Here is a 21,551-nt window from a genome sequence, read left to right on the forward strand (position 1 = left end):
TCCTATCTCCGACAGCCAATGGGTGAGTCCCGTCCAGGTAGTCCCGAAAAAGACTGGCCTCACAGTGATCAGAAATGAGAAGGAGGAGCTGATTCCTACTCGGGTGCAGAACAGTTGGAGAGTCTGCATTGACTATAGGAGGCTGAACCAGGTTACCAAAAAGGACCATTTTCCCCTGCCATTCATTGACCAGATGCTTGAACGCCTAGCAGGTAAATCCCACTACTGTTTCCTTGATGGTTTTTCTGGTTATATGCAAATTACTATTGCTCCTGAGGATCAGGAAAAGACCACATTCACCTGCCCCTTCGGCACTTTTGCTTATAGGAGGATGCCTTTCGGCCTGTGCAATGCCCCTGGTACCTTCCAGCGGTGCATGATTAGTATTTTCAGTGATTTTTTAGAAAATTGCATAGAGGTGTTTATGGATGATTTCACTGTATATGGATCCTCTTTTGATGGTTGTTTGAATAGTTTGGAAAAAGTTTTGAATAGATGCATTGAAACTAACCTTGTTCTAAATTTTGAAAAATGTCATTTTATGGTTGAGAAAGGTATAGTTTTAGGCCACATTATTCCCAATAAGGGCATTGAAGTAGATCCTGCAAAAATTTCTGTTATTTCACAATTGCCTTACCCCTCTTGTGTGCGAGAGGTGCGATCTTTTCTTGGTCATGCAGGATTCTACAGGCGCTTTATAAGGGATTTTAGCAAAGTAGCCCTTCCACTGTCCAAGTTGTTGCAAAAGGAGGTGGAGTTTGACTTTAATGACAGATGCAAAGAGGCTTTTGATTGCCTCAAAAGAGCGTTGACTACCACCCCCATCATCTAGGCACCCGATTGGACAGCCCCTTTTGAGCTTATGTGTGATGCATCAAATTACGCATTGGGGGCTGTCCTTGCTCAGAAAATTGATAAATTGCCCAGGGTGATATATTATGCTTCTAGGACTTTAGATGCTGCCCAAGCAAATTATACTACTACTGAGAAAGAGCTTCTAGCCATAGTTTTTGCTCTTGAAAAATTTCGATCTTATTTGCTTGGTACTCGCATTATTGTTTATACTGACCATGCAGCTCTAAAGTACTTGTTGAAGAAGGCTGATTCTAAGCCTAGGTTGATCCGATGGATGCTCTGGCTCCAAGAGTTTGACTTGGAGATCCGTGATAGGAGCGGAGCACAAAATCTAGTTGCTGATCATTTGAGCCGGATCGAACATGTCTCTGATGCAGATTCACCTATTCGGGATGATTTCCCGGATGATCATTTGTATATATTGTATAGTATCTCTGACTCTCTTTCTACTCCCTGGTTTGCTAACATTGTCAATTATTTAGTTGCCTCTGTTTTTCCTCCCTTAGCATCTAAGGCCCAAAAAGATAAGATTAAAAGTGATGCTAAGCATTTTATTTGGGATGACCCCTACTTGTGGAAATTGTGCAGTGATCAGGTCATTAGACGGTGCATTCCAGATCATGAGACTGACTCAGTCCTGCAGTTCTGTCATTCTTCCGCACCGGGAGGTCATCTGGGTGTTCAAAGGACAGCTCGCAAAGTGCTTGATTGTGGTTTTTATTGGCCCACCATCTTTAAAGATGCGTGGAAGATCTGCAGCACTTGTGAGCAGTGTCAGAGAGCAGGAAATACACTTACATGGCGACAACAAATGCCTCAGCAACCTATGCTATTTTGTGAGGTGTTTGATGTCTGGGGTATAGATTTCATGGGTCCTTTTCCTGTCTCTTTTGGTTATGTTTATATTCTCCTTGCAGTTGATTATGTTTCAAAATGGGTGGAAGCCAAGCCCACTAGAACTAATGATGCTAAAGTTGTCGCAGACTTTGTCAGGTCTAATCTATTTTGTAGGTTTGGAGTACCTAAAGCAATTGTTAGTGATCAAGGGACCCATTTTTGCAACAGGACAATACATGCCCTGCTTAAAAAGTACGGGGTGGTACACAGGGTATCCACACCATACCACCCCCAGACTAATGGACAGGCAGAAATTTCTAACAGGGAAATCAAGAGAATTCTAGAGAAGATTGTGCAGCCAAGCAGGAAAGATTGGAGTACCAGGCTTGATGATGCTCTCTGGGCACATCGGACTGCCTACAAAGCACCCATAGGAATGTCTCCTTATCGGGTTGTCTTTGGAAAGGCATGTCATCTTCCAGTGGAAATTGAGCACAAAGCATACTGGGCAGTGAAGACTTGCAACTTCTCTATGGATCAAGCTGGCGAGGAAAGGAAGTTGCAACTGAGTGAGTTAGATGAAATCTGCCTAGAAGCCTACGAGAATGCCAAGTTCTACAAAGAAAAGACCAAGAAGTTCCATGATAGCATGATAGTTAAAAAAGACTTCGTGGTTGGGCAAAAAGTGTTATTGTATAATTCTAGGCTTGGACTCATGAGTGGTAAGTTGAGGTCTAAGTGGATTGGTCCTTTTGTTGTTACTAATGTTTTTCCTTATGGTATAGTTGAGATCAAAAGCGACTCCACAAACAAGAGCTTCAAGGTCAATGGACATCGACTTAAGCCATTCCTCACGAACCCTTCTTTAGTGGACGTAGTGGTGGAAGAGACTTCCTTACTCCATCCTACTCTTCCTCCACCATGACTTAGGGAGTTTTTCTTTTCCTATCTCCTTCTTTGCTTTTATTACACTTGTCCGATTCTCTTTGATGATTTAATTGTTTTTAATCTTTTAATTGTGCTACATTGAGGACAATGTGTTGTTTAAGTATGGGGGGGGAGTGTTCTTTGGTTTTGCTAGTTTTGTTGGTTTTGTTAATTTGTTAGTTGTGTTAATTTGTTAATGTTGTTAGTTTCGTCGGATTTTCAGTTTAATATTTTGGGTCAATTTCGTGTGCACGTACGACTTTGCATGTTTTTCTTTGAATTATAGGATATATTCAAGAAATGGGTAATTGTTTTGAAAATAAAAGTTCTTGACATTTTGTGACTTGAAATCCTTGATTCTTCTCTACATGTCATGATAGTTTTGAAAGCTCAATTTGAAAGTGATGATTTTACCTTTGTGAGAATTTGAGCCATCCATCATTATAATCATTTGGTGTGTTTTGCCCCATTGATTGCTTGCACAATAGCCTTGGCTTGATTCTTGTTGATGCGTCCTAATTCACATGCATATTTGGAAATGATTAAGGCAATTTTGTTCTTATAAGCTTCTAGCCAAATGGACTTACCTTGAATTAATTCCTTTGACAGCCCTTTTGAGCCTTGTTTCCCTTTCCTTGTTTTGAAGCTCACTACAAGCCTTAAGTGAAAAACCATGATATTACCATATCCTTAAGGAATTTTGGAGCTTTGGAATTGTTTTGGGAATAAGTGTGGGGGGTTTTTGTTTCATTGGACAACTTGTTTTGTTGGCTATGCTTCATGATGTATTTTGGGCCATACTTGATGTACATTGTATATTGGTTAAATGTTGGACATGCTGAATGAAATGTTGTTTCTCAAAGGCCAAAGAGTAAAAAAAAAAAAAAAAAAAAAAAAAAAAATCGAAAAAAGAAAAAGAAAAGCAATAAAGTTGAGTGAATAAGATCTTAAATGGCACAAGAATGATGAAACTCTTGGTTCTACTCTTCATGTTTAATTTTTATCTTTACTTCTTTATATTTTCTTATTTTTTTAATTTGCACTTATTCCCCTTTGCTCCTCTATCCCTTTGGGATTTAGCCACTTATTCCATATTTCTCCATACCTTGTCCTTGGCCCCATTACAACCTTAAAAGACCTTTTGATCCTCATGTGCTTGTGTTTATGGGTTGATTGTCAATTTTAGAATCTTGCCAAGTTTATGTGGTGTTTGCTTTCATGGGTGCTTTGAGGGTAAATAGTAGCCTAGACACTTGAGAGATAGAGTGTATATCTTGTGAGGCTTTATCACTTTTCATTCTTGAGCTGATTAACTATTTTGCCATGATTGGGTTGCTTGGATGATTTTCATGAATGTCTTGACTTTTTTTTGGATCTCCTTATGTTAGATGTTACCCATTCCTTTCATTCCTTGATGTTCATTGAGAAATATGTGAATGTTTTTGTTTGTCTCCCTTTCATATCCTTGGATTTTGTTCTTTGTTTCATTTTGCCCAGGAGTGCAAAAGGCTAAGTATGGGGGGTTTTGATGTGCCATCATTTTCTTCTATTTTCTAAACCCTTTTTGCACCATTTTAATTATTGATTGGTCTTAATTGTCAATTAATTAGGCAGTTTTATTATTTGGGCTCATTTAGCTAATTTGATGTTTTTAATCTAATTTCAGGAATTAATGAAACATTGGGCTTAATCCGGATTTTGGTTGTGGACTTGAAGAGGGCAAATAAAGCAGCGCTTACCTTAGTTAATTTCTAATTAGGATATTTCGCAATTTTATTTTATGTTGTTCAGTGTTTATTTCGTTTTGGGCCAGAGTATTGTAATAGGGCCCAGTGACTCTGAGTGACTCTTTTTAAATAGCTACCTTGGGATTCGTGCAGGGGATTCTATTCTGTTATGCTATCCATTATTCAGAGCTTTGTTTTAGGGTTTTTCGTTTTTCTGTTTTGCTGCTTCTGAGTTCGTAATGCAATTTTACGTTTTCTGCTTCTAATTACAATTCCGTTCTTGCTTCTTCTTTTACTCTCATTTACGTTTCTGTTCCATTTTACATTTCTGTTCGTTTACGTTTCTGTTCATTTACGTTTCCGTTCATTTACGTTTCTGCTTCATGTTTCAATTGCGTTTTCTATTTGAATCCATGGAAGGCTAGATTTTCTGGTGTTGTTTCCTTTTGAGGATGAAGCCCAACTCTCTTTGAGGTTTCGCTTGTAATGTGGTTTCCTGGCAATTTTCCCTTCACCAGTTATCCCAATTTCGTGAATATTAATCAGTGCACGCTTCGTGTTCGATTAATTGCCTCTGAGCCTAACTTGCGTTCATGCTTAATGGACGAAGGGCTAACTGGTGTATGTGGTGCCTAATCACGTATTGAAAACCCTAAGTTGATTTTCGCTTAGTAAATTGAAATAGGGTTGGATTAAGTGGTTGACTGTTAGGGACGAATTCTCCATAACCCAGGATAAGAGAGTGGCTTCTGAATCAAAGGAAACAACCCGTTTTTAATATTAGTAGTTTCGTATTCCATTTTATTTGTTCTGCTCTTTAATTACCAAACAACCAAACCCCCCCCCATCGTTACTGTTAATGCAAGTATATTATGAACATTTGGCTTGTCACTGCTCGTTGGGAAACGACCTAGGATCACTTCCTAGTTACTGCATTTTCATGTCGGGTACGGCCTCGATCAAATTCTTGTAAGTCTTGGTGAACCCCGAATGTCCTCCTACAACTGTGTCATGAAATTAAGCTAAGAGTGTGGAAATCAAAGCTAAGGTCTTAGGCAGCATTAGATGACCCTTAAAGAATAAAAATCCATCGCGAAGGGTATAGTTGCGATTGGTGTTAGGGTTGGATTGCAGGGCACTGCTTAATTGAGCCGAGTTGGGATCCTGCTGAACTTCTGCACGTATCCTGGGGAAATACACCCAATAAGGACTGATCGAGATGGCATGAAGTTCAGGAGCAAGGTGTTGACAGGATAAAGCATTCGCAGCCTTGTTATCAGGGCCTGGTTTGTAAATGACTTCAAACTGATACCCCATGAGCTTGGATAACCAGCATTATTGGTCCGTAGTGGTAAGGCGCTATTGTAAAAGGTGGTGAAGACTGCAATGGTCAGTGTAAACCTTAAAGCTCCTCCCAAACAGGTAATGACGCCAATGTTGAACAGATAAAGTCAGAGCCATAATCTCCTTTTTATAGACTAATATGGAGATTGTCCAGGGTGAAAGCGCCTTACTAAAATAGGCATTAGGTTGTCTGTCTTGCATGAGAATTGCACCGAGGCCATGACCAGACGCATCACATTCAATAAAGAATCTTGGTAAAGGCTAGTAAGGCCAAGACAGGAAAGGAAGCCAAACGGCGTTTGAGATCTTCAAAGGCACTGGCCTGAGCCGATCCCCAACAAAACCCATCTTTCTTGGTGAGCGCCTTAAAGGTTGGACAATCTTGCTGTACTTTCGAATAAACCGTCAATAATAACCTGTAAGACCCAGAAACCTGCATACATCTTTGGCATTGAGCGGAGTACGCCAATTCACCACTACTTGAACCTTGGTTGGGTCCATTTGGACACCTTGACCCGAGATCACATGCCCCAAATAGTAGACGAAGGGTAAACCAAAAGCACACTTTTTACGATTGGCAACAAAATGGTGGAGGGACAATAGTTGTAGCACCTTTGTGAGATGAACGAGATGGGAAGGCCAGTCGGGGCTATATATCCAGATGCCATCGAAGAAAACCAAAACACATCGACAGAGGAGGGACGAAACACCGAATTCATTGTTGATTGAAACGTGTAAGGCACATTGACCAGCCCAAATGGCATAACGAGATATTCGTAATGGCTCTCATGGGATCTAAAGGCAATTTTGGGAATATCCGCTTCCCTCATCCAAATTTGGTGGAAACCAGATATCAAATCTATCTTGGAATAAACTTGGGAGCCATGAAGTTCATCTATCAATTCACTAATGGTAGGAATCAGATACTCATTCAAAACTGTGACCCGATTCAGAGCTCAGAAGTTGACGCACATCCTCTAGGTCTCATCCTTTTTCTTGACGAGAATAATAGGATTGGAAAAAGGGCTTACCGAATTGCGGATGATGTCATCATAAAGAAGTTCTCCCACTTATTTCTTGATCTCATCTTTATGGTGGTAAGTGTATTGATAGGGACAGACACTGGCGGTTTTGGAACCCGAAATTAAGGAGATAGCATGATCATGGGTAAGCCACCTCGGGAGGCAAAAACGGAAGCATATTGGTCCAAGACAAGCTATAACTCTAGAGTCTCAAATATAGGAAAAGCACGAAGAATCGAGTTGGAGGAGGGTGGTATCCACCATAGCCACACCGTGTAAGAGGCCCTACAAAGTCGAAGAACGGTGAGCATCATGCATGTGGTGGCCCTACAATGTAATCAACTGGCCATTGTCTTCAAAGCTGATTGTCTTTTTCTGCCAATCCATCGTGGTCTTCCCAAATGTCTCCAACCACTCTACACCAAGAATGATATCAACGCCACCTAAATCCAGGACATATGCATTGAGTACGATAGTGTATCGACCCAGTTTGACACACAGAGCGTTGCAAATGCCTTGAGATGAGCACTTCTTGCCATTACCAAGGCCCACACAAAATTGCCTAGTAGTTGTGACTGGAAGGTTGAGGGAGCTAACCAGAAGTTGTGCCTGGCGCCACTATTGACCAGGAAAATGGGATAGCCGACCAACTGCCCTTTGAGTTTAAGAATTTTAGATTGGACCAAATCACCTAGATCAGTGCGCAATAAACCAAAATATGACAGACCATGTCATGAACATCCTCGTCTAGCACGTCATCAAATTGAGGAATGGATTTGATGATGGGGACGAATCATTTGGTGGGTCGTCTCCTTCCCAAATGAGAAGGCACAGGTGTTGGTAGGCGCAAACATGGGTCGGGCCCTAATTTCTGCCACACTTGAAGCAAAGCCCGCGACTCCTGCGGTCTATTAATTTTGGGTAAGACAAGTTATGGGTACCCAACCAGGAAAACGCTGGACTCGAGTGGGTTGGGCCAGATCTAGGGCCCCACAGATTGGGTCGGGTGGGTGGATCCAGTGGTAATAGATATAGACAGTTAGTTAGTTAGCAGCTGAGTCATTGTTGATTCAACATAACAGTTAGTCAGTTATACAGACAGTTAGTCAGTTAGCAGCTGAGTCATTGCTGACTCAGCATAACAGTTAGTTAGACTAACTGTTATGTAGTTAGAATTCTTTATAAATACATTGTTGAGCATTCAGTTGTAACAAACCAATTTCATAATACAATAATAGTTTCTTAGCTTTCAGTTTTATCTCTTTCTCTTTCACTGATATGAATTTCTTCAGGTGGCCTGTGAACGAGGTCCACCAAAATGGTGACTGTCAGAATACCACTAACTGTTATGCTGAGTCATTGCTGACTCAGCATAACAGTTAGTTAGACTAACAGTTATGTAGTTAGAATTCTTTATAAATACATTGTTGAGCATTCAGTTGTAACAAACCAATTTCATAATACAATAACAGTTTCTTAGCTTTCAGTTTTATCTCTTTCTCTTTCACTGATATGAATTTCTTCAGGAGGCCTGTGAACGAGGTCCACCAAAATGGTGACTGTCAGAATACCACTATATATTGTATTTTCTTTTTTAGATTTCCTTGTATTCTATTTAAGAGCACATGTTCTTCTATCAATAATATAAGAAAATTATCCTTTGACATGGTATCAATGCTCCAAAATTTATGGGAGCCTGTGTAAACTCATGGCCAGCATTGCCACACGTTTTTTCTTCCGCTGAACGGCCTGCATTGCCGGGTTTTTTCCCCTCCCTTTGACGGCATATATTGTCGTTTTTTTCTTCCCTAAAACACCCTCCATGCCTTTGAATCTCACCCAACAAAACTAAGAATGTCTACAACAACCAATAACCCCGCCCAAGCCGAAAATACCGACACTGTTGAGCTGCAAAATATTCAACCCGGCCTTTTTCTCAATGGCAAAAACTACCTTAAATGGTCTCACTTTGTCCAAACCTTTCTAAAAGGGAAGGGCAAATTGAATCATCTTATTGGGAAAGATGTCACAAAATCCACAGACAGTACCTTTGGTGCATGGGATGAAGCAGATGTAGTAGTGATGTCGTGGCAATGGAATTCCATGGTGCCAGAGGTGAGCGATGCTTACATGTTCATGAGGACCGCCAAGGACGTGTGGGATAGCTGTAAGCAAAACTATTACGAGGTTGGTGATGCTGCTCAAATTTATGAAATTAAGATGAAGATCGCGACTACCAAACAAGGAGACCGATTCGTTAGTGAGTATGCCCAGACTGTAGAATCTTTGGCTGAAGTTAGACCATTATGAACAATTTGAATCAAAATGCATAGAAGATGCTGATTTACTCAAACGTTACAAGGAGAAGGACAAAATCTATAAGTTCTTGACAGGGCTAAATAGTCAGTTTCATCCTATAAGAATTCAGGTGCTAGGAAAGCAGTTATCCTCACTCAATGAAACCATGGCTGCCTTCCGGGTAGAAAAAGCACGTCGGGGGGGGGGGTGATGATGGAGTCTCAATCCACTGAAAGTTCTGCCTTAGTTGCACAAAAGGAAAAGAAGATTGATCAATGTTAGACTGGTCAACCTGGAGGTGTAGCCCCCAAGATGGAGATCGACAAAGGGGAAAACAAGGATTCTCTATGGTGTACCTTTTGTAAGAAGCAAAGACACACCCAAGACAGATGTTGGAAACTTCATGGTAAGCCTCCAAATCAAAACTAAAATTGGACCACCAAAGGTACTCAACGAGGAGAACCAACACAAGCCCATCTAACTCAGTCAGGTGCTGCAGTGAGAAGTCCTTCCAGACCCCTTACAAATTACAATATAGAAGAAATTAAAAAATTGAGGGAAGTCCTAGAGACTTTAGTCAAACCCACAAACACATGTAGTTCTTCCTTGGCACTGTCAACTACTTCCCAAGCCTATGCTCTCAGTGTTCTACAATCTACTGCACAAGTGACATGGGTTGTTGATTCTGGAGCTACGAATCACATGACTCATTCCTCTACTGAATTTATCTCATATAGACCTTGTCCCAGCAATAAAAAAATTGCAATTGCAAATGAGGACGTCCACCCCTTCCACTGCGGCCTCCTCCTCTTCCACGAGGTGCAACCATGGCTGATGTTTCCACAACATCAACTAGATTTTCATCTTTCAACACATGAGGCACACGAAGAAGTCTAGTGATGAGAGAGTCCATTGACGGAACTTGGTCTCCAGCAAGAACTTGATCACGCACATGATCAAAATCTGAGTGTAGGCTCCTCATGATAAGAACCATGTAAAACTTGTCCAGCTTCTTATTCACTTCCTCCAACGAATCAGCCACAAGAAACCTCTTCAGCTCTTCCACTGCTGCTCGAGCTTTACCTATATGTGCAATCATGTCATGGCTGGTTTGCTTGAGAGCCGTAACTTTCATGGTTGCATCAAACAGGCTTTGAATATCATTGGCAAAAATCTCTTGGGCCTTCTTCCAGAAAGAGCAACATGTTTTGAATGATCTAAGGATTTCCAAAACATTTGGCTTAACCGATTGCCATAGCACAGCACAGAGTTGAAAATCAAGCTTTTCCCACTCAGGTCTCTTGTCGTTTGGAACAGCATCAACACCTTTCTCCAAGTGGTCATGGTATCCTTGACCGAGAAACCACAACTCCACTGAAGCAGACCAAGACAAATAATTCTTCCAGTTGTGATGGTTGGAGTTCCAGAGAAAGAAAATACAGGACCAGCAGAAGCCATTTCTGATAAAAAACGGAAACCCTAATGAAGAAGAAGAGGGAAACACAAGGGCTGGAACAAACAACTTGCCAAAACCAAAAGACAAGGCCTGAAAATGTGTTCAGGTGAAGACGACAAAGATGCCGGAACAGGTCCGATGAACTTCCAGCGACTGGAGTGCGGCACGTGAAGGCCACGCGCCGAAACTGGCACGAGACTATGGCGGCGCGTGGAAGGGAGTTTGGCCACGCGACTTCCAGGGGTGAGTCGCGCTCTTCAAGGCGCACCCAACCCTGAGTTCGCCGAGAGAAATGGTGGCCGAAGACAGTGGCGGACGGTGGCCGGAGAACCTGCTCTGATGCCAAGTTGAAGTTTGAATTTGTGAGGAAAATGTCACTCACTGACTACTTTCTTTATTGCTTTCAAATAACATATATAGAGAGAGAGTACAAAAGAGTAGGAGAGGGACAGTTGTTCACAATGACACAATACTGTTGTCCTCTAAATAAAGTTGAATTACAATAGCAACCACACTCAAAACTACACACACATTTAACAGAAACCATTACTCTATAAAGGCAGCATTTACATAAGAATATAATAATTGTTTCAAGTCAACATCATTTGAAAAACAGCAAATTGATATTAAGCTGCTAATTTCAGTATCCACGAGCTAAAAAATAGAGAAATTGTTTCTTCAATTTTATTATTGACAGCTGGCAATGAAGCAAAGATCTAGTAAAATAATAGAATAAAAGCCAAACAAAATGTATGTAAAATATGTTGTGAAAATTCATCATGTTCAATTCCTACTGAAATGTGCTACAAATAAGGTTGGACAAATCCATGGGCTGAGCAACAAACTTATTTATGTCAATGCAAAATACAATTTTTTTATTTGATAGATATCCTTGTTAAACAAATAATACTATGTTATGTGCATTGAATTTCTGCATCCAGGAAAATGCCACTCTTTTTCGCTTCCATTTATCACATAAAATATGCACATCTGAGCTTGTAGACGCAAAAGGAAGAAGTGCAGAACCAAACATATACTAAATTACCTTAATTCCCTCTGTAGAATCTATATCAAGATATGGAGCAAGTTCTTCCGCTGCAACAACGCCACCATTAGATGCTATGTATTGCCCAATCTGTACATAAGACAAGTGGATCAAAGGAAATAAACATGCAAAGATAATGGAAAGTTTAAAAAAAAAAAAAAGAATAATGCACAGCATTTTAACAATTAATGTGAAAAATGGTACCAACTCAACTATGAAACAAAATATAAAAAAAAAAAATCAAAGGCAACAGACCACTGAATTCAGTCCTTAATTATTACCAACTTCCATCTCTCTTCTTCAATTCCTTGATTGGGATCACCATCTCCGAATACAAAGGAGAAGACCTACCAGAAAACAAAAAATCCTTATCTTTATTTAGAAACAAAAAGGGTCCGGGGGGATGACATGTTATTTCATTTGCATCACACACCGATTCAATGAAGTTCATCTTGTCATCATCAGCTTGTGGCCTTTGCCTCCTATAATAATATGGATCCCAGTACCTTCCATGGGATAAAAAGAAATTATGTCTCCAAACATTTCTCTCAAAAAGAAATGAGTTGTTTTTTATTTGCATAAAACTAGATACATGTGCTACAAACTTAGAATATAACAGGAGGAATGAAAATACTCCCTCCGTTCCTAATTATAAGACCCTTTTCAGAAATTTGTTTGTACCTTTTTATAAGATCCTTTTCTAATTTCTAGATGCATTAATTATTTTTTTCCTACATACCCTTAATTATTTTCTCTCCGAACATTAATGAGAAGCAATTAAGTGAAAAGAGAGATAAAAAAAGGGTAATTTTGGAATGATAGTACCAATAATTGAAAGATTTAATTTGATTAACTAAATCAACTACTTTTCTTAAGGGGCGTGAATTAGTTGAAAGGGTCTTATCATTAGAGAAGGAGGGAGTATAATTAATTCAATCTAAAGTTTAAACAAATTCAATTCAACTTACCCAGTTCCCCTACACATCTATCCGCATAGGCTCAGAAAAATGTTAGGCCATATAGTATACAACAGTGTTATATGGTCTGTTAGTAATATCTCTCCCATACCACATTTTTGAACGTTCATTCCCCATTGTGGGTCGTGTTACAAAAGCTGATCTGTTATCTGTTGTTCAGCTTTTATAAAGCTATTCATTGTTGTGTCTACTTTGTACTTATTGCAAATATGCTGAGTGACTCACTCAAGCTTTTCTTCAATCTAAAGTCTTCAACTTGGTATCAAAGCAGGTTCGATCTCACTCACCTCACACTGAATGACATTCTCATCCTTGACTTGTACACCAAAACGATAAATGGATTGGTTGAATGCTTGAGTTCTTTACCATCTACTTAGAAACAAAATGGCTAACTTTTGTTGTGTCATTCTCTCAAGGTTCTTATCAGTTGATACCAGAGGTTTCCACCGTGTCTCAGCTGCAAGCAAGTGGCACAGGTGGTGCCAACATCATTTCAGTGTTCTCCCCAATCTAGTTAAAGGGCTACTGCACACAACCAACCCGCATGAGCATTGGGGTTGCAGAGCATAGTGGGATGTTAGGATCCAATTGAAAGGTATGGGAGTTGAGTCCCACATTGGAAGTTTGAGATTCTAGTGTAGGGTTTATAAGGTCTTGGGCTCTCAGTCTCCAACTATAACAACCAGCTGTGTGGTTCTCCTAAGGTTCTTATCATAATAAGGGGGAAAAGTAACCTAATTTAACTACATTGCATCACCTTGACCAATGTTAAATAAGTACGTGTTAAGTGACCACACTAATTTCTTTAAGCCTATCTTCCTTTTTTTTCCTCTTCTTTGTTAGCCTGTCTCTTGTCTTCCTTATCTTTTCTTTTCTTTTCTTTTTCTCAAGCATATCAAAACTTCATTAGCAACCAAAAGTACATAATTTTTCAAATTCTGAACCAAGAAGATAAATTTTATGAAAATTTGTATAAAATGCAAGTCCTACACTATATAAAAGAGAATTACCAGAATAAATCAACAGGATTAAAGTAGAAAGTGAATCCTGAATCATATGACCTACCTCCACGCCTTCCACGATTGTCCTCTTCACTGTAATAAAACAAGAATATTCCCTCATTCACATTACTAAATTTTTCAGGATAAATTATGATCATAGATATCGAAATTACATATGAAGCACCTTCTACTGCTAGTTACAAGAGCAATTATTGTAGTGTAAACAATAACAATGGATGCAATAAGTGTTGTCCCAAAAGAAACCCTTATAAAGTATTCTCCTGCAGCCTGTCAAAGTGAAAGCCATACAACAACCACAGTCAATTGATAAAATAAAACATCATCAACAAGTGTGATACGTACCAGAATAGCAATAAAACGATCAAACAGTAAAAATAGTAAAATGGAGGAATAGAGAGCTTTATTATTATGATCAACAATGGAGACAATAACAGAAAAGGGAATAACAATCCACAGATCTGACAAGAGCAGGGCTCCTAATAGGAAGCTAAAGCTCCCTATACATTCTAGAATATTACAATAATCCTCCCCATTGAATATTCCCCCTCCCACTCCTTATATCCAGGAAGTGCAATGGTACTCTCCTCACTCCTAACCACGTCACACAATTGTAACTAACTAGCCACCAATACCCTTTCTACCCTTCCTTCTAGAATACACCTTCCAAGTCTTGGGTCCACTTGATCTCTGGTGAATCAGCTGCTCATGTGGCAATTCTTCAATTAGCTGGGTCCTATCAATACCCTCTCCTTCTGCAATGGCCTTGTCCTCAAGGCTAAACTTTGGAAACTGACTTCTGATCATTATCTCATCTTCCCATGTTGCTTCTTCTACAGTCCTTCCCTTCCAATGAATTAGAACCTGTCTGACTTCTTCACCCTGCTGCTTCACCTTCCTGGTAGCTAGTGCTGCCTCTGGTACATACATGTCAATTTGTTCTTCCAGCAAATCCGGTAACTCCTCCTCCTCGTGATACCGACCCACAGCCTTCTTCAATAAAGAAACATGGAAAACAGGATGTACTCTAGATCCTTCTGGTAACTTCAATCTATAAGCTACTGCTCCTATCTTCTCTATGATAGGGTAGGGACCATAATATCTTGCCACTAGCTTGGCATTAATTCTAGTAACCACAGACTGCTGTCTATGTGCTCTGAGCTTGACAAATACCCATTCTCCACACACAAAACTCCTGTCAATACGCTTCTTGTCGGCCTGGTTTTTCATTTTCTCTTGTGCCCTAAATAATTGACTCTTCAATTGCCTCAAAGCCTCATCTCTGTCCAACAACTCCCTCTGCACAGCTTCTACTCTGGTTTCACCTTGTACCCACCTAGTCAGTATTGGTGGTTGTCTCCCATAAACTATCTCAAAAGGTGTCTTCTCAATAGCAGCATGAAAGGTGGTATTGAACCAATACTCAGCCCAATGTACCCATGATACCCATGTCTTAGGCTGGTCTGCAATAAAGCATCTTAAATAAGTCTCCAAACACCTGTTAACAACTAATGTTTGCCCATCCGACTCAGGGTGGTAAGCAGTACTCATCTTGAGTTTAGTCCCTTGTAACTTGAATAATTCCCTCCAAAAACTACTCATGAATATGGGATCCCTGTCACTAACTATGGACAATGGTATGCCATGGAGTCTGACGATCTCCTTACAGAATACCTCAGCAATACTCCTTGCAGTATAAGGATGTTTAAGTGGAATAAAATGAGAGTATTTAGACAACCTGTCCACCACAACTAGAATAGCTTCATACCCTTTTGACTTTGGTAAGCCTATAATGAAATCAATAGATAAATCCTCCCAAATTTGCTCTGGAATGGGTAAGGGCTGTAACAAACCCCCTGGGGATGATGCCATATACTTCTGTCTCTGACAGATATCACAGTTTCTCACAAACTCCTGTGCAGTCCCTTTCATGCCTATCCAATACACATTAGCAGCCAGCCTTCTGTAAGTCTTGTAAAATCCTGAATGTCCCCCCTGTGGTGTTGAATGAAACTCCTCTAACAGTGTAGGAATTAGCCCAGATTTGCTGGAAATAACCAATCTACCTTCATACAATAATACACCCTGTCTGTACTCATAACCAGGCCATGAAACTGAATTCTGTTGCATTTCCTCTATTATTCTCTGCAATTTTTCGTCCTGCTGAATTTCTGTCTTGATCTGTTCCTCTTGGATCCATTTCACACAAGAATTCATAACATTCAAATCCCTTCCTTCATGAATTCTTGACAGAGCATCTGCACCTTTATTCAATCTGCCTTGCTTATAAATAATCTCAAAATCAAATCCAAGCAGTTTAGCAGCCCAATTCTGCTGCTCTGCAGTAATGATTCTCTGTTGCATTAATTGCTTTAGACTCTTCTGATCAGTGGAAACCACAAACTTCCTCCCCAATAAATACGGTCTCCAGTGCTGGATTGCTAGCACGACTGCCATCAACTCTTTCTCATAGGCAGATTTGGCTAAATTTCTCAGTCCCAGAGCTTTACTGAAGTAAGCTATAGGCCTCTTATCTTGTATTAAAATAGCTCCTATACCACCACCTGAAGCATCACACTCAATCACAAAATTCTTAGAGAAATCAGGTAAAGCCAAAACTGGTGCTGTAGTAAGCCTTTTCTTCAATTCATCAAAAGCTTGTTGAGCTTCCACTCCCCATTTAAAACTGTCCTTCTTGGTAAGCTCAGTTAAAGGTCTTGCAATCTTCCCATAATCTCTTATAAACTTCCGGTAGTACCCTGTAAGGCCTAAGAAACCCCTTACACCCTTGACATTCTTAGGTTGTGGCCATTGGAGCACGCTGACTACCTTACCAGGATCTACAGCCACTCCATCTTCTGAAATCATATGCCCCAAGTATTCAACAGTCTTTTGAGCGAAATTACACTTCTTCCTATTAGCCACTAAACTGTGAGTGGATAACAAATTCAAGACCTCCTCCAAATGTAACAAGTGAGACTTCCAATCCTTACTATAGATAAGGATATCGTCAAAGAAAACTAGCACATGCTTCCTTAATAAGGGGCGAAACACATCATTCATGAGGCTTTGAAAGGTTGAGGGAGCATTCATGAGCCCAAAAGGCATCACAAGAAACTCATAATGTCCCTCATGTGTCCTAAAAGCTGTCTTACACACATCAGACTCCTTCACTCTAACTTGATGGTAGCCGGATTTTAAATCCAATTTGGAATAAAATTTGGCTCCATGTAATTCATCTAACAACTCCTCAATGACAGGGATTGGAAATTTATCAGGAACAGTTACCTTATTAAGGGCACGATAATCAATACACATCCTCCAGGTATTGTCCTTCTTTTTGACTAGTATCACCGGGCTTGAGAACGAACTCGTGCTATGGCGTATAACTCCTGTGGCCAGCATCTCTTTGACCTGCTTCTCTATCTCGTTTTTGTGGTGGTGAGGATAACGATACGGTCTTACATTCACTGCCCCTTGTCCATCTACAAGGTTAATAACATGTTCTTTGTTTCGCTTTGGAGGAAGACCAGCTGGTGCTTGGAATACTTGTGCGTATTTGCGTAACAAATCCTCCAGCTCTGTTTGTTGTTGTACAGACAGACTGGGTTTGTCAACTCCATTGGGCTCACACTTCTCTATTTCCCACATTAAGCCTTGCGTATTGGGCTTGGGCTTGCTCAATATACTTTGTAAGGCCACTGACTTCCTACACCCCTCTTTTCCCTTAAGGGTCACCCATTCCTTATCCTTCCAAAAACTCATAGTTTGTTGCTTCCAATTGGTAATTGTGTCTCCTAAGGTTTTAAGCCATTCAATGCCTAAAACAACATCAATTCCTTCTAACTCAAACAAATGCATTTCCGGGTCTAATTTGAAATCTCCAATTTGCATATCCAACCCCCTACACACCCCTTGTGTCACCATTTGGAATCCATTCCCCAATTTTACATTCATTTGAGGAGTAATTTCAACCGGCCAATCCATTTGATGTACCAACTTCTGAGAAATGAAGTTGTGTGTAGCACCACTATCAACCAAAATCAGCACCTCCACACCCTGAATTGAGCCTTGGAATTTAACAGTGTGATGATTCTCATGTGCTATGTGATGCAAGTCCAGCACGCTCATCTCCCCCTTCTCTTCGTCATCAGCTTCCTCCACCTCCACTGCTAAAATTTTGGCCTCCTCTTCATTATCTTCGTCATCCTCTACCACCAAAACTCTAAGCTGCTTGTCAGGACATTGATACATAGGATGGAATGGACCCCCACATTTGAAACACAGCCCCTTTTGTTTTCTTTCCATCAACTCATTGTATGCTAAATGAGTAAAACCTCTATCACGAGGCCCAACACGTTTTCTGTCACCATGGGCTGGCTTATCTCCTCTAGGCCCATTAACTCCACTTTTCACACCCCCATTCGATCCAACTTCTCTCCCTTTTACCATGACCCAATCGGATCCAGACTTACCCATACCATGTGACCCGGTCCGAAACGACCCATTTCTAGGTCTAGGCCCACGACTGTAGCCCGATCCACTTCCACCCTTTATCTCCTTCTCCACAGCTCTAGTAACTTGCAGAAGCTTCGCTCTGCTCAACTCTCCCATCGCTGCTAAACTCCGCACCTTCCCCTTAATCTCCGTCTTCAACCCATGAAGGAAATAACCCCGAAATTGCTTTTCCGGGAGTTTTGGAATTTGAGCTGTCAAATACTCGAACTCTGTGATGTACTCCTCCACCGTTCCGGTTTGCTTCAATTCCGTCAACTGCTCATAGACGTCACCTTCACCATGACCCCCATACCTCTCCAACAAAGCTTCCTTCAACGCCTCCCACATCAACCCTTCTTCCTCGCCAATCAAAGAATTAAAAAAGTGGATCGTAGATCCCTCCATACAAATCTGAGCCAAACTAACCTTCACCTCCGGACTGGTGTCCTGGACGCGAAAGTAAACCTCTACTCGCGATATCCATCCAGCTGGGTCCTCACCATCAAACGGTGGAAGCTCCACCTTCTTGACGGATTGACGGAATTCCGCCAACACGTCACCTCGTAAATCACTGGAACTCGTTCCTTTCGCCTTCTCCGATGAAACTGGAATCTCCGATGTCGTTTTGCCGGCGAAACTAGCACTCCCTTCCTCTCCACTCAGGGATTTTCCCAAACACTTCTCCAGCATCGCGATTAGACTCGCGTGGTTCTCCTTCACGGCGTTCTGAACGTCAGCCAACGTTGATCTGACTTCAGACATTTCTCCTTCAAGTGCTTCCACCTTCGCTTCCATTTTTGTAAATGCTGCAGGAGTCACCTTCTTAGTAGGCATTCACTGGTACTTTCGTCGACGAATATCCGGCAGGTTGGACCACTTGATACGTACCAGAATAGCAATAAAACAATCAAACAGTAAAAATAGTAAAATGGAGGAATAAAGAGCTTTATTATTATGATCAACAATGGAGACAATAACAGAAAAGGGAATAACAATCCACAGATCTGACAAGAGCAGGGCTCCTAATAGGAAGCTAAAGCTCCCTATACATTCTAGAATATTACAATAATCCTCCCCATTGAATATTCCCCCTCCCACTCCTTATATCCAGGAAGTGCAATGGTACTCTCCTCACTCCTAACCACGTCACACAATTGTAACTAACTAGCCACCAATACCCTTTCTACCCTTCCTTCTAGAGTACACCTTCCAAGTCTTGGGTCCACTTGATCTCTGGTGAATCAGCTGCTCATGTGGCAATTCTTCAATTAGCTGGGTCCTATCAAAGTGTTAGCAGAGAAGACAATAGATAATCTTGATACCTTGGCCTTTTCAAAAAAATGGCTCAGCTTTAATCCTAAATGACTTGGCACCAAGCCTTGATCGATAATCTTTTGGAAATACATACAGAACGTCACCTTCCTCAGAAACCTGCAGAGATCACAGTGGCACAATTGTACAACACCACATGAATAATTAAAGATAAAAATTAGGCTAAAATATATTGAAGGTCTTGATAAATAACCGAATTTTGTTCTAGGTCCATAATAAATTTTTCTATTGTTTTGAGTTCCCAATATATTAAAACTTTTTGTTTTGAATCTCTGTCATTAATTAAGTGATGACATGTCCCCTCACAGTTGAATCTTCCAAAGATCATCCATGGATGTGATGGTGTCCCGTTTGATAACATGGACTCAAAACAAAATACGATTATTTATTATGGACTTTAAACATATTTAAAACTAAAAATTAAAAAAAAAATGGTAACGTAACGTAAAGTACTTCTAAGAAGCCATTTGTGTCAGCAGCAAGAGCTTGGAGAGCCTTCTGAGCCTGATTCAAGTTGAGGCCAGCCCTGCTAGCCACATCCCCAATGGTCATTCTCCCTCCACACTCATCCACAACATCCATCGTTCGCTTTCTCACATCAGAAGGCAACTTGTCGGTTTCCACTGCGCCACCCGGCCCCGCCACCAAAACCCTAGAATCCCATACCCTTTTCGTGACTCCCCCAATTATCGGGTTTTGCTGCACGGAAAGGAATGCTATTGCCTGCTTCGAGGTGAAGGAAAGTAGCCGCCGAGCAAGCCTACAAGTGGGGGTCACAGTGATGCACGTAGAGATGGACGCCATTTCAGTGTTTAGACATGGAAGATAAAATGCTTTGGTTGTGCTGTGTGTGTGAGTGTCTGTCACACCTAAAATACCAAGAATTGTGAATTTGTAAGATATTTAGGATCGTATTCTGAGGAAAATAAATAAATAAAAATAAGGCTTGTGTGTTTAGACATGGAAGATAAAATGCTTTGGTTTTATGGTTCACATTCTAGTGTTTCCAATGAAGAGAAGCGGGAGCGGAAGGATGAGGCTCGTGTATTGACTCCATTAGGGGTTTCAGGATTGATTTCAATGTTGTTTTAACTTACAATTAATATGAACCAAACAAGAAAATTATGTATAATGTGATTTTGTTTGATTTAAATTGTTTATAAAATTTAAATCAAACAAAATTAATTTTTTATGGTTTCTCTGATTTGATTTTTGTAGTTTAAAAATTTGTTAGTAAATAGTAAAAAATGCTTAAAAATTTATTATAATTGAACACAACTTAAATAATAATTAATTCAACAATTAACAATATAAATGATAAATTTATAGTTTCAACTTGAATAATAATCATTCAATTTAAATAATAAATAAGTAAACTTAGAAGTAAAAATAATATTGTCATACCCTAATTTCGTCCGGGAATCATTGTTTGGACATGTGACCTTCGTTTGACCACTTCAAAATATTTAACACTCATAGCCATGGAATCCGTAAAGTTCCAGGATATTTCGGAGAGAAACGGACCAAAAATACGAATATGGGGGTGTATTTAGCAAAGTGAACGGGATGTAAATAGATTGTCAAGCCCTAATTTTTGTCCAGAGACAATTTTCTGTTGGCATACAGACCTCAATCGGTCGCTTCGGAAAGCTTAACGCCCATCGCCACAAGTTCCATGAGGTTTTGGAAAGAAAACAGCCAAAAAATACAAAAGTGGGGGTGAACTTATCAAACTGCGGGTGTAAATAGCAATTTGCAAATCTGGGCCCATCTAGAAGATGCTGGACTTTTTCTTGCTTCGGGTGAAAGCAACCTAGCTCACCTGGGCGAGTTGGGCGGCAACCACCTCCCTCATTTTGTTAAACAATGGCACCGGGGGCTTCCATAATACTTTTGTAACATTTCCAAAACCCTGGATAAGGATATTTCACTTAAGATTGGTGAAAGAGAAGAGAAAAAAGAAGAAAATCAAGACTGATATGCTTTCGTAATACTTCTGTAACCTTTCCGTGAGATACGAAAAAGGGGGGTAAACTTATCAATTTGGTGGGTCCATCAAGAAACTTCCTGAGGAAGCCTAGGCTCGCCTGGGCGAGCTGGGCGGCAACCTCCTCCCTTTTTCCTCCTATATATAGGGGAAGGGGGCTGTTTCAAAGGGTCTCTGACCCCTATGCTGTGTATTTCAGTTGTTTTGAGTAAAAAAGTGATTCTGTGA

General features: G+C 40.4%; 1 pseudogene across 1 annotated transcript in view; it reads right to left on the reverse strand.

The window, feature by feature from the left end:
• LOC114377351 overlaps window positions 1-20,392 on the reverse strand; it is a 31,644-nt pseudogene extending 11,252 nt beyond the window's left edge. The window contains exons 1-8 of the transcript XR_003659067.1: window positions 19,790-20,392; window positions 19,333-19,435; window positions 18,788-18,792; window positions 13,674-13,777; window positions 13,499-13,582; window positions 11,945-12,017; window positions 11,793-11,858; window positions 11,512-11,601 (exon numbers count right to left, since the gene is read on the reverse strand). The product of XR_003659067.1 is annotated as an uncharacterized protein At5g03900, chloroplastic-like (transcript). The remainder of the gene's footprint in view (window positions 1-11,511; window positions 11,602-11,792; window positions 11,859-11,944; window positions 12,018-13,498; window positions 13,583-13,673; window positions 13,778-18,787; window positions 18,793-19,332; window positions 19,436-19,789) is intronic.
• Window positions 20,393-21,551: the final 1,159 nt, after the last annotated feature.

The sequence above is a fragment of the Glycine soja genome, chromosome 11 (assembly GCF_004193775.1).
Source record: "Glycine soja cultivar W05 chromosome 11, ASM419377v2, whole genome shotgun sequence".
Taxonomy (NCBI): domain Eukaryota; kingdom Viridiplantae; phylum Streptophyta; class Magnoliopsida; order Fabales; family Fabaceae; genus Glycine; species Glycine soja.